The sequence below is a fragment of the Cydia fagiglandana genome, chromosome 21 (genome assembly GCF_963556715.1).
Source record: "Cydia fagiglandana chromosome 21, ilCydFagi1.1, whole genome shotgun sequence".
In the NCBI taxonomy this organism is placed as follows: Eukaryota; Metazoa; Arthropoda; class Insecta; order Lepidoptera; family Tortricidae; genus Cydia; species Cydia fagiglandana.
In genome coordinates, this window is record NC_085952.1 from 11,254,528 (window position 1) to 11,268,928 (window position 14,401).

General features: G+C 37.2%; 1 protein-coding gene across 1 annotated transcript in view; it reads right to left on the reverse strand.

The window, feature by feature from the left end:
* Positions 1-7,048, reverse strand: part of LOC134675125 (uncharacterized) — a 45,328-nt gene extending 38,280 nt beyond the window's left edge. Inside the window, exon 1 of the mRNA XM_063533283.1 lies at positions 6,817-7,048. The gene's annotated coding sequence lies outside the window, so the exon portion shown is untranslated. The remainder of the gene's footprint in view (positions 1-6,816) is intronic.
* Positions 7,049-14,401: the final 7,353 nt, after the last annotated feature.

Sequence of the window (14,401 nt, forward strand, 5' to 3'; positions counted from 1 at the left end):
CCATAAAAGGTCAAAAATTTTGATTATTGATGTCAGTTATTATTGCGGTAGTTGTCTTTCTTCTTATTCTGATATATCAGGCTAAATTTTATTGCTCGTACCATGTTTGTTATAAATAGAACTTAATTGAAAAGAAGTATGTTATAGTGCTAAAATCAATGCAATAAAATTTGGGCTTATTCTATAAGTACGAGCCGATAATAATGTCTGCAATCCTGCGTGTAATTAGCTAAATTAACAAATCGTATGGGGTTGATACTGACAGTGTAGACGATGTATTTCGTGAACGTTAACATGATCATTAGGTATAACTAAGTAGGTATTTAAATAGGCATCCCTTTTTTATGTAACAGCAATACTAGTTTGAAGAATGAATACAGTTTCCATCTGCAATACCTGATACCATGAGTAAATTAAATAACTTGAAGTTTACCTCTACTAGAGTTGCTGTAATTCTTTGTATGATTTTATTGTATTTTGGTGTACAATGAAGAGTACTGGTATTGTATAAACAGACTAACTATGATAGGATTGAAAAGGCATTGGGCAACACGGCCGAGTGTGATATTATTATTGATCGTGCACCGGAGGTAGCACGCAGTCGGATGGCCGAGTGTGATATTTCATAAGATTTCAAGAATAAATTATAAATATTTTATGTGAGTTATGTTAAACTTATGGCATTTAGTGGGTAGTGATTAGAAATCTGATTTGTGTTTACCCGAATATTTGTTAATTAATCTGTCGGTAGTCGCGAAAATGACCCTTCTCTCCTACCCGCCAATTCAAATGATCGAAAAGTATAAATGTAACTTACCATGGGATGGAAGGGGCATTCTCGCTCTGGTGCTTGAACCGGTAACATTGAGTAGGAAGGCTTACTGCTTGTTAAATTAAGAATGTCGAAAGTGTTTAAGTAAGAACTTAGAGTAAAATAAAGGTAATTGATTGTACGAAGGACTTTGATTCATCACATAAATGGGGCTCCCATACAACAAACGTGATTTTTGACCAAAGTTAAGCAACGTCGGGAGTGGTCAGTACTTGGATGGGTGACCGTTTTTTTTTGCTTTTTTTCGTTTTTTTTTGCATTATGGTACGGAACCCTTCGTGCGCGAGTCCGACTCGCACTTGCCCGTTTTTTTAATAACCCGCAATATTTTACGATGTGATTCACATAGGCCATACTGAGCAACTTTTACTACGGGATCAACCCGAATCCAAAAAACAAAATTATTGGTTTCGGGGTTGGTCCCATAGTAAAAGTTGCTCAGTATGACCTATATATTCACATCGTAAAATATGGCAGATTAATAAACATAGGTACATCCTGTATTTAGAGATAATTATTATGAACCGGTTTAAAAGTTCTTATTTCAAATGAAATAGGCTTAAAATATAATTATATTTTCATAATAAACCGACTAAAATTAGGACAAACCGATTCCGTTAGTTAAACTACACTGTCATAAAATACTACGAGGTAATCGATGTCGAGAAATCTGACTTGTGCCAGGCGTGGCTCCCTCCGCGATTTCGTCGCTCTGCTACATGTAGCTAAAAGTCCATTTGTTCGACCCCAATTTTGGGGTTTGCCATAAGCCGCGCGTGGCGCTGTCACCACCTAGCGGCCATATCTGTGCTGATCGTGACAGACGCGTTTTGTTAGAGAGTGCACTGAGAGAAAAATCATCACCAGGAATTAAAAAACAGTTCTGTACTGGGGGAAAACATGAAGTTTTAGTAATAATTATGGACGTCTCACTATTTCTGTAAAGTTTATTTATTTCTACAAACAGCTCAGTAATCCCAAATATAATTTCAACAAACAGATAATAGAAATTGCAAGAACTAATAGAAATTGCAAAAGTCAATTTGTTCCTATTAGTTAACTCTCCTTGTCCCCGGATTAAGTTTATTTTTGTAATTCTAAGTGTGTTTTTGTTGTACTTTTCTCTCAGTGTGAGTCTTCTGTACCTAGTAGATACTGTTATTTATTCTGTGCTTGTGCCTAGTATGCCTAGATTACTAACACGAGTACTGTCGTGACTCTGTGTGCTGCCAATAGTGCCAATCTTACATACCGGCACGCACCTAGGAGTTTCGTTTTGTATGCAAATCAAGTTGTGATTATTATGGACTAGCGACCCGACTTGAAGTGGCTTCGCACGGGTTAACAATTTATACACCTAAACCTTCCTCAACCTTCCTATTGATAGGTGAAAACCGCATGAAAATCCGTTAAGTAGTTTTTGAGTTTATTGCGAACATACAAACACACAGACAGACGCGGCGGGGGACTGTTTTATAAAGTGTAGTGATAAAGTAAGTGTTTGAATTAAGACTCCCTTCCTCGCCGGTACCTTACCTAGTTTTTAGGGTTCCGTACCCAAAGGGTAAAAACGGGACCCTATTACTAACTGCCGTATTCGAACTTCAAGATATTCACAAGAGACGACACGTACTAGATCCATTCTAGATACGTTATAGTTTTATATCAACTAGTTCTCTTTTGCAGCGCAATTCGGGCAACCAATGTCACTTTTACGTTAGATAGAGTAAGATATCTATTAGATGTGAATGAATTGGATCTGTAAGTCATATCCTGAGGAAATCGTTCAAGAGTATCTACAGAAGGCCTCCAGTACGCAGATAATACTCGCGTTTTGTATGCAAATCAAGTTTTGTTTATGTTTATTATATTGAACGCGTCAGCGGCAGACTCTATTTGAGGAACGTTTTGTATAATTTATATCTGACAGCGGAAGAGATATTACGAGGGAGTAATGTTTTTTTATTGCAAATTACTTATAATGTTTTGTAATACAATGTAAAGTAGGCGCAATTTTTCAGGTAAGCCAGATAATCCGAACTCAATAATCATAAAGGGGCCCACTGATTACCAGTCCGCCGGACGATATCGGCCTGTCAGTTAAACGCAAAAGGTGACAGTTCCAAACAACTGACAGGCTGATATCGTCCGGCGAACTGGTAATCTGTGGGCCCCTTTAAAAAAACCGGACAAGTGCGAGTCGGACTCGCCCACCGAGAGCTCCGTACTTTTAGTAATGTTGTTATAGCGGCAACAGTAATACCTACCTACATCATCTGTGAAAATTTCAACTGTCTATCAAGCCTGGTGATTTTTTCGTTCTTCCAGTCTGTCATTAATCAGGTAATGATGATAATTATTACTTAAAGGTGGCCACTGACGAGCCTTCCAACAGTCCAAATAGCGTGGCTGCAATCCAAAATCGGTCCGTGAATGTCAAAAACGTACAATGTTTAATATTAGGATGCCTTCCATTTGGATGAATCCATTGTAACGGCATCCATTTGGAAGGCTCGTCAGTGGCCTGCTTAAGAAAATACCTATTATTGCGGCTTGTGCAAAGATTAAAATCAAAATCAGATAGTCGGTTACAGTAGTTTGCGTACAAAATCAATGTCACTTTCGATTTAAACGATTATTTGACAAGATTAAAATATAAATTACCTAAGTAATATCTATGACAAAGAATATCCTTACCTATAGTTAAATTCATTCATAGCTAAGTAAACGAATCGACTTATGAAAATATGACACGTATTATTTGTCGCAACTGTGCAAACATACGTATGTATGTTGTTGTTGTAGCCAATTCTATACATCAGGCTAAGAATTAATTACAAGGATATCTGGTAGATCTACTTATACTCTGTATATTTAAATACGTAAAAGTAAACAAATAATTTGTATAATATTTTCGGATAGTAAAGGTGAATTTACATTACGAAATTAGTGTCATGAAATTAGTTTCGTGACATTAGTTTTACCAACAGTTTCACGTGTAATTTAGTACTTTCATAATGCATGCATTAATTTCACAAATGCAAATCAGTTTCGTGCTCTGCGCGATTTTTTGGTGAAATTAGTGTCATGCAACTAATTTCGTAGTGTAAATGCGACGTGAAAACTTAGTGTCGCGAAAGTGTCTGCGCTTTGCGGACGTGTAGCTTCGATGCTGATGCGGCCATGGTCACTGCGATACTGTGAATTTCACGAAACTAATTATTTCACAAAATTACTTCCGCATATATCGAAACTACTTTCGTGAAACTGATTTCAACATGCATGACACTAATTTCGTAATGTAAATCCCGCTTTATAAGTTATCCAAAACCGCCTGTATCTACCACTGAACGACCTGGCCCCAATTTCACCAGGGTGACAGGTGCGACAATTGTAAAACATCACTGTTGCTGACGTCACAGGCATCCATGGGCTACGGTTACCGCTTACCATCGGGCGGGCCGTATTCCTGTTTGCCACCATCATTGTATTATTAAAAAAAACTTTATGATATCGGAATAAAACAGATATTTCTCTTGCTAAGTTTATGACAATTGTCACAAGAAACTCTACAACTGTCACGAAATTCCGACATATAACTCATTACCTACAATTCTTCTAAATCTTTGACGATTGTCAGAAACTTCGCAGGAGAAATATCTGTTTTTTTTCCGATATAATAAAGTTTTTTTAAATAATACAATGATGGTGGCAAACAGGAATACGGCCCGCCCTATGGTAAGTGGTAATCGTAGCCCATGTATGCCTGTCACGTCAGCAACAGTGATTTTACAATTCGTCGCACCTGTCACCGATGTGAAATTGGGGCCTGACTTTTAACCTATATTATTTGATCATGTAATATTTTCATCTACCCTCAACTGGGCTCAAGGAGCCAATTGAGGGTAGATTTTGTTTACTTTTATTTTAATACCTAAAGATACATACTATAGGATAGGCAGAAAAGTTGAAATGAAATGAAAAACTAAAGGTCCGAGGGACCCTAGAGCTCTGAGCTACAGTGGGCCTACTTCAAATATCGGAAAACGAAATTTCATTCGTTACCTGCCTCTTCAGCTTCAGAGAAAAGGCACCCCCCTCCCCCTGCATAGAAATTTGTAGGAATGCAAAGGTACTTAGCTAATAGTATTGCAGATTGTATATTACGATGTAGACTCTGCTTCAGGGTCATTCCCTGAGAAAAAGTTGGCGGTTGCGTCTATAGTTCGTTTTTTTTAGCATTAGAAAGAACTCCACAGAAGTAAGCGTACAGTTTCTATCAGCCTCTTTAATTCTTAATAATTATTGAATTATCTAATGTAGCACGGTCAATACATATAATTTACTTCAATTTATTACCGTTAAAAGTGCCGGATTTGGAACCACAAGCTTACTTCTGCGAAGTTCTTTCTAATGCTAAAAAAAACGAACTATAATTGCCACGACTTTTCATACATTTTGTATGAAAATATATGGGTCGTGGCAATTAGACCGCAGACATATTTTTTGAGAATGACCGTTCAATGACCTACAACTTTTATTGAAACAAGCGAAGTAGCATTTTTTTGTCTCATAAAATGTTCGACCAATGAAGTTATAAATTTTAAAATATGTACTTACAACTAAATTCAAACTTTTAAAAGTTAAACAAGTTAAAACTACGAGTTTTAACTATTTTAGTAGGTAGGTAATTAAGTATGCTGCATAAGATTGCTGTCGTTAAATTTATCTATAGGTAGCTAATGGTTAAAAAGTGTATGTAAGGACCATACTTTCGAACGTCGAACTTTTATATTCCATGTATTTTTATGAACGATCTGACCATATTATTGTGAACGAAACAATTTAAAACAAATAGGTACCTACTTAATCGATAAATAACAATCGATATTTGAATAGGTTGCAATGTACCTAAACGATAGGTCATCAAATTTTATGGCGTGTTAAAACAATATGTTGGAAATAATGTACCAATGATATGATCATCATCATCATCATCTCAGCCATTAGACGTCCACTGCTGAACATAGGCCTCCCCCTTTTTTGGGGGGTGAATGCCATAATCGCCACGCTTGGCAGGCGGGTTGGCGATCGCAGTCGAGTACACCGAATTTGAGGGACGCTGCTGCCCGTCCACCGGTGGTCTTGGACGTGGTTTAAGGACATACCCGGGTCCAATGATATGACAGGTACTATAAAATGTATTAAGTTCCATAAACTAGGGTAATTGCTTCAGTTTACCGTCCAGTGTCAGTTTCCGTCCACTTGATGGATTAGCAAACAATTCACATTTAAATTGCTACTTGCGAAATATTTTTTTTTATGTAGATAGATAAATTAATTAAATAATAAGGATTGCGATAAGTCCAAATTTGTACAGCATTGAAGGATTAAATAAATAAATAAATAAATAAATATTATAGGACATTCTTACACAGATTGACTAAGTCCCACAGTAAGCTCAAGAAGGCTTGTGTTGTGGGTACTCAGACAACGATATATGTATATAATATACAAATACTTAAATACATAGAAAACATCCATGACTCAGGAACAAATATCTGTATCATCATACAAATAAATGCCCTTACTGGGATTCGAACCCAGGACCATCGGCTTATATTCAAATTTCGTCAAGTGGACGCTAGAGCCGGACGAAAACTAGCGCAATGACCCTATCAAGCTTCAAAATCAAACCAAGTACCCTCAAACTTTTATGAAAAAAATACATGGTAGTAATTGTAATTAAATATAGTTTGGCAAGGGCTGCTTAATTGTCACTCAAGCATAGACACTATACAGAAGGACCCCAACCAGAACCCAAAAAAGGCATCCCTTTTTTGAGGTATCATCATACGACGTAGGTATATTAGTGTTTATTCTACTGCCACTGAAAATTGGTTTGCCAGACTATATTTAATTAAACTGGAAAAAAAATTTAAATTCTTACATAAAAAAAACTGTCAAAACAAAAAAAAACTCACCTTCAAATTCGCTTTTGTTTTTAAAATTATCGATCTAATCTTGAAATGCCTCGTGCGGCTAACACAACACCAATGTTAAAACTGTTGATAATTAGGAACGTACTATCTTATAATAATTATCACAATTTACGATAAAAACGTCACTAAAACTCCATGACTCAACGAACACCGGTAAGAATTTCAACACGTATTCACTGCTTACTCGTTAAAAACAATGTTGCTATAATAAAAATATAATATCATATAAAAATAGCACGCGAAACACTGGCCGGTTATAAACTGAAATAGTAAAGGAGCGATAAATTCGAAATTTGAATTTTTCGAACGCGTAGCAACGTCGGCACCGGCCGGTCTTCCTTTTTCGTCTAAGGCCGATATCGTTGTCTCAGTCTCACTTGTGACACGCTCGTTTTCTCACTCTAATATTCTGAATGCTTACAAACTCAAATAGAAGTAAAACCAGTATACGCACGGTTTCATATTACTTATATAGATCTTGAGATCAAAGTGCGCGTGAGCATGCGCGCGCGCTTAATACACAGTTGAAAATCCTCTTACAAGAAAATAAAAAGTACCGTTGGATCTCCCGTCTCTGTCTTACGCCACCGCATGACTCAGTACAGTTATGTGCGACAGAGAAAGAGGTATCATTATCGCTTAGGTGTAAATTCTGACAGTCAATGACCGAAGGCTTTGAAGGATCAAAATAAGAGAACTAAATGTTCTGTTATGATTATTCTTTACGAAGTCCTTTGACCTTATAGCGGAAGAATTTTAACACCTGACTAAGTGATTGAGATCCGTGTTATATTTTTTAAATGAATTCCGCAAATGTTTTCGGAGTTTGTAGGTTGTTACCGCTTGACGGAGAATTTAGCGTATTTTTTATAGGTATTTATATTTCTTTGGCATTCTCCATCATAACTTTAGCGTGTAACTTTAAATTGACCATTTGTTTACTAAAAGGGCAGTGTACTTCCAAATTAGCCGTGTTGTAGGTTAATTCATTAATTACTGGCCACTGTTTAATGACTGGCCACTGTTTAATGATTGGCCACCTTAAACTAAAATGAAATCGTGAGAGTCAGGATGGCGGGTGTAATGTTTTTTGGTAATAACTTTAAATACCGTGAGGTACTAATTAGGGTTCCGTACCCAAAGGGTAAAACGGGACCCTATTACTAAGACTTCGCTGTCCGTCCGTCCGTCCGTCCGTCCGTCCGTCCGTCCGTCCGTCCGTCCGTCCGTCCGTCCGTCTGTCACCAGGCTGTATCTCACGAACCGTGATAGCTAGACAGTTGAAATTTTCACAGATGATGTATTTCTGTTGCCGCTATAACAACAAATACTAAAAACAGAATAAAATAATGATTTAAATGGGGCTCCCATACAACAAACGTGATTTTTGACTAAAGTTAAGCAACGTCGGGAGGGGTCAGTACTTGGATGGGTGACCGTTTTTTTTTTTGCTTTTTTTATGTTTTTTTTTGCAATATGGTACGGAACCCTTCGTGCGCGAGTCCAACTCGCACTTGCCCGGTTTTTTTTTTAAAGGAGGTACCATATAGTACAAATTAGGTACTAAAATATTGTATGCTTTTTGTTTATTTTTATTTAGGTACACCCGCCATCCTGATTCTGACAATCTATTAACCTATAAATATAATGATTTTAGTATAATGTGGCTAGTTATTGAAGGGCGGCCAGTTTGAAACCTTATACTGAAATGAATTCTGATTATAGGTTAGAAGTAATTTTTAAGGTGACAGTCCATTTCCAACGACAGCTGAAATACTGTTCATTTTACTATGGAATTGACAATGACAGCGACGCGTTCAGTACCGGTAGTGCAGCTGCGGTTAGAAATGGAATGTTACCATTAGTATAAGGTGGCCAGTTATTAACCGGTGACCAGTAATTACGGTTTACCCTATGTATGATATTTAACACTAGCTTTTCCGTGAAGGAAAACATTGTGAGGAAACCTGCATAATCCGCAAGGAAATTCAAAGGTGTATGTGACGTCCCCAACCCGCATCGGGCCAGCGTGGGGACTATAGCCCAAGCCCTCTTGCGTATGAGAGGAGTCCTGTGCCCAGCAGTGGGACGTAGGCTGAATTACATATAGTATTGTTATAGTATGTAGGTTCCTAAAACTCATTGGGTTTTTTGTAATGTCATTAATAAATTAACCTTTGTACCTACACTTAATTCAAATTTTAATATAAAAAACATATGTACTGTTGTTTAAAAAATAATAATAATAGATAAGATTTTAATAACTGTCCAGCTTTCAAAAACTGGCCTCCTTATACTAAAATAAATTTTATTTATAGGTGAATAAAATTCAGTTTTGGTTTTGGATGGCCAGTTACTGGCGAATTACCCTACTTAGATTTTATACAAAAAATATACTTTTTAATTCATAAATAGGGGAAAGTAGGTTAGCTACTTATAAGCCGAGCATTTTATAATGCTATTAATGTCAGTTCCGACACCGACCACTGACATTCATTTTAATTATGGACTATGTCTGATACAAATAAATTGAAATTGAAATTGAAATTAAATGCCTTCAATATTTTATACGCCTGAAACAGAATAATAGCAACAAATGTTTTAAGAGCATTTAATTGCCTCTCTAATGTTTGAATGTAGCATATACCGGGTGTGGCCTGTAATATGAGCAAAAAATTAACTGTAGGCTGTACTCCTCATACTGACCAACATTTGTTCAGCGACTTTTAAAAAAACTTGTGGTTTGATTTTTAATACACGTTAAAGTTTATTCTAAGACGCAATGTATTGTGAATTTTGTTATGTTTAAGGCGTGACAAGCAACGTTAATCACAATGATATGGCGTGGCGATGGCGTCCATTGAAGTCAATATTTATTTTGTATGAAAAATAGGCAGTCTAAATACTTCATAATTTTTAAGAGTTGTTGAACAAAAGTGTCACCGTTTGAGGAGTACAATCTATGTTTTAATTATTTGCTCGTGTTACAGACCACACCCGGTATTAGAGAGGCAATTATGCATTTCTCATTTTAGGGTAGAATGGGTAGAATGATTGAATTAGCGGTTTCCCTATTCGTCAATTTCACTGATTCACCAGTGTGCCTGCCGCGAACCACGTACGACGTGTTGCCTCTCCGTTTCACTTGTACATTCGTACGTAAGTGTGACAGGGAGGCAACACGTCGAATGTGGTTCGCGGTAAGCCCTTAGTTTACTTATTAGGCAGTTGCCTTATTAGGAAATTTCCGTATTTGCCAGTTTCACAAAAGCGGGATTTAAGCGGGATTTACATTACGAAATTAGTGTCATGCATGTTGAAATCAGTTTCACGAAAGTAGTTTCGATATATGCGGAAGTAATTTTGTGAAATAATTAGTGTCGTGAAATTCATAGTATCGCAGTGACCATGGCCCCATCAGCATCGAAGCTACACGTCCGCAAAGCGCAGACACTTTCGCGACACTAAGTTTTCACGTCGCATTTACATTACGAAATTAGTTGCATGACACTAAATTCACCAAAAAATCGCGCAGAGCACGAAACTGATTTGCATTCGTGAAATTAATGCATGCATTATGAAAGTACTAAATTACACGTGAAACTGTTGGTAAAATTAATGCCACGAAACCAATTTCATGACACTAATTTCGTAATGTAAATTCACCTTTACATTACGAAATTGGTGGCGTGTAATTGATTTCGTGGCATTAGTTTTATCTACAACTTCATGTGTAGATAATTTAATATTTTCGTAATGTATGCATTAATTTCATGAAAGCAAATCAATTTTGTGCCCGGCGCGATTTTTTTGGTGAAATTTGTGTCATGGAACTAATTTCGTAGTGTAAATGTGACGTGAAAACTCAGTGTCGCCACAGAATAAATAATAGTACTAGGTACAGAAGACTCGCTCTCTAATAAAACGCGTCTGTTACGATCAGGACAGATATGGCCGCTAGGTGGCGACAGCGCCACGCGCGGCTTATGGCAAACCCCAAAATTGGGGTAGAACGGATGTACTTTTAGCTAAGTACCTGTAGCAAAGCGACGAAATCGCGGAGTGAGACACGCCTGGTGTCGCGAAAGTATCTGCGCTGTGCGGACGGACGTGTATTAGCTTCGATGCTGATTGGGCCATGATGGTCACTGCGATTCACGACACTAATTATTTCACGAAATTAATTTCGCATACTTACATCGAAACTACTTTCGTGAAACTGATTTATACAGAATGCATGCAACACTAATTTCGTAATGTAAACTCCGCTTTAGTTGTCGCTGTCAGTTTCCTAGTTCGCAAACTTCTTATTTCGTTAATTAGTTTAGGTTGTCAGTTTGGCTAATTGGTCGCGTTTCTAATCTGTTAATTTCCTTGTTCTAGGTCTAGGCTAGTCAGTAACTTCTACAATACTTAGTCATAGTCATAGTCATTTATTTATAATATTTTAAATATTACATGTCAAGTTATTAGGCAATAGGTATTCAGTTTTTATATAACACAAATTAATTAAATAATCAGCTTTATTAAAATCAATCAGGATAGGTACAATGTCAATTATTCAATTCAATTCAATTTTAGATTTAAGCTAGTTATTAATTTCGTTTAGTTGTACCACTGTATATAATTATATTGTATGTAAATAAATGATTTAAAAATTATTAAAGTAGATTTAGCTTACAATTAGAATGAGTGAAAGAAGGCTGACAAAGAGAGTGTATGAAGGAGAAGTGGAAGTGGGAGTTGGAAGGGGTAGACCTCGGCGGACTTTCTCTGATCAGATCGGGGAAATCCTGAAGAAAGGCCAGGTCAAGAGCACCCTAAACCGGCGGGCGTGTATGAGGAATGTTATGAATGTGAAGGAAGCGAAAGAGGTATGTCAGGATCGTAGCAAGTGGAAATCCGTGGTCTCTGCCTACCCCTCCGGGAAATAGGCGTGATTATATGTATGTATGTATGTATTTAGCTTACATTCCAATATTATCAATAAATTACATTTATAAATTGTTCGGTAGATCGAAGAAATCTTTAATATCGTAAAAAGAGTAGTTTAGGTACCTATACAACATAATAAGAAAGTTAAGCACTAGTGGCACTACTAAAATGGCAGCCCGGCTCTAAGCTTGCAATATTAAATTTACTGAATAGTTTCCGCAACCGTTTCTGCATACCTTATGAAACCCGCTTTACCGCTCCTGTTATGAATTTAAATTGTTCAAAACTGGATTTATGGGAAAGGTTAGTTTAATACCACACTCGAAGTCTGATAACTTAGTGCACTTAGAGTTTCATAGGGATATAAAATGTGATTGAATTTTATAATAATTATAATTCAACGGCTTCCTTCCTAGCTTACGCATCGTACTACCAAAAGCATATGTAACTTCGTAATAAGATGAATAAAGTCTAAGAAAAAAACGTGCCTCGGTAATCAAGAAAAAGTCATTCTAGGATAGATGGCGCACACACCTTTAGCCTATGCTCGGCTAGATGGCGTGACGACACCGTTTCATATTTAACAATTTTAACACATAGATATCAGCGAGTGAACATGGGTCAAAATGATATAAAAATAATAAAATCATTTATCCATATATATTAATTTTTTGATAATTTTATACGTGTTTATTTTGAGTTATAGTCGTCTGTCGATAGATGGCAGTAAATTTAGAGTGACTACATCATTTACTATGACAGGACCGCTCGCGGAGGCGAACAACACGCGAACGCGAAGGGAAGCGATGCGGCGCGGGGTGAATCAATCCTTTGATACTCGTACCTATAGAAGCTTGAAGTGTTCTATGTAGGCGATCTCGTTGCGAACGCGAAAGCCTTGGGCCCGCCGCGCCGCGCCGCGCCGCGCGCGTTCGCGAGTCGTTTGCTTACGTAAGAAGCGTTAGGCGGAAGTACCTAAAACCCTGCCTTGCTGTCTAGGTCCTGGGTTCGAATCCTGGTAAAGGTATTTATTTGTGTGTTGATTGACTCAGTGACTCATGGTTCAGGGTACTGGTGGTAACCGTAAAGTTCCAATTTTGTAACGTATAGTTTGTCATATTACGTTATCCAAATAATCAAAATATAGGTTACCTAAGACCCAGCTAGGTAACGAGTGTTAAATTCCTTTCTTAGCTATCAATCTAGCGGCCGTTACAGAACCGTGACTAAAACACCCAAAACGATCTTCTCGGCGACCATCAATTCACTCGACTGTCATCTCTGGCTCTGAGCAATTAATCATACAAATTGACAGGGCGTTATTCTAAGATAACGCAAAAATTTTGTTTAAACTAAGTACTTCCCGATTTCGTTCAACTTAGATATTGATATTATTGATACCCGGCTATGTTAAACGCAGTCTAAAAACTACGATAGTCCAACTGGGGAAATACCTACACCGTACAGGAAACTTATTCTTTAAGTACCTATAATATTAACTGACCGGTGTACATCGCTTTAAACTACCAAGTAATATAATATGTATATGCCTGTGTACGTTATTAAAAGTTAAGTTTAGTTATATTCAAATAAGATTATTCTTTTATATTTATACGATATTACTTAAATTAAAATCTCAGAATAACACCCAGTGTCATCGGCGGCTGAAAAATGGTTTCATTAAAGATAAAAAATTACGATATCCTTAAGATATTCGAACACCGCAATCTTTGAGTACATAGATATGATGATAAAGCATAACTCCTGGTAACCTTGGGAGACAGGGTGAATTTCTTTGAAATGATATAGCACTTCCCAGTTCCGATTAGTTGGAATTCTTTTATGAATAAGAGACGTAAATATTTTCGCACCTCCAAACTTAATTTGTCGCTATAGAGGTGTCAAAATAGTGTCTTTATTTTTTTTAATCTTGATTTGTACACGATTGAATTCTAGAGCACGGGCGAGCCAAATTGGCGTTTGCGTCCGCACGTCCTGATTTGATCGGGCAATTTAATCAGATTGGCGAAAAATTTTCTGATCTGGATGCTCCTTATTTATTAATTTAATGGGCATGTCACTCGCCGTAACTCAAAGAAGTTGAATTTGCCTTCTGAACTACAAGTATGTAAGGTGGTCTTGTGCCGTGTGGTGCCGGCATCAGAAAAGAATAGCACCACCCCATCTCGTCCCGTGGGTGTCGTATAAGGCGACTAAGGGAAAACTGGCGACAGATATGCATATGAGAAAGGCTCGCCCGTATATATCCTTAGCGGGGTCCTTGCTCACAAGAGCTGTGCGCTCGCCACATCGAAAAAAAAGTATGTAAGGTTGTTTAACTGGATGTTTACAAAACATGACTAAACTTGAGTTTATGACGGTCTTCCTGTATCGTTCGGAACTGCAAAGGAGACGTGTATGTAAATGAACATTTTAACGTTTGAAACGATTTTAGTGCTTGATTTATACATTCTGTGTAATAATGAAGATTATCAAGTAAGTACATGTTACAAGCACATACGAAAATGTCCTAGTGCCTAGTTCATATATTGAAATATTTTCTTTAGTGTTCATTTTGTTAGGTAGTTCCTTTCAAGTAAAATTAAAGGGTCTAGCAGGCTAAGCGAACAAG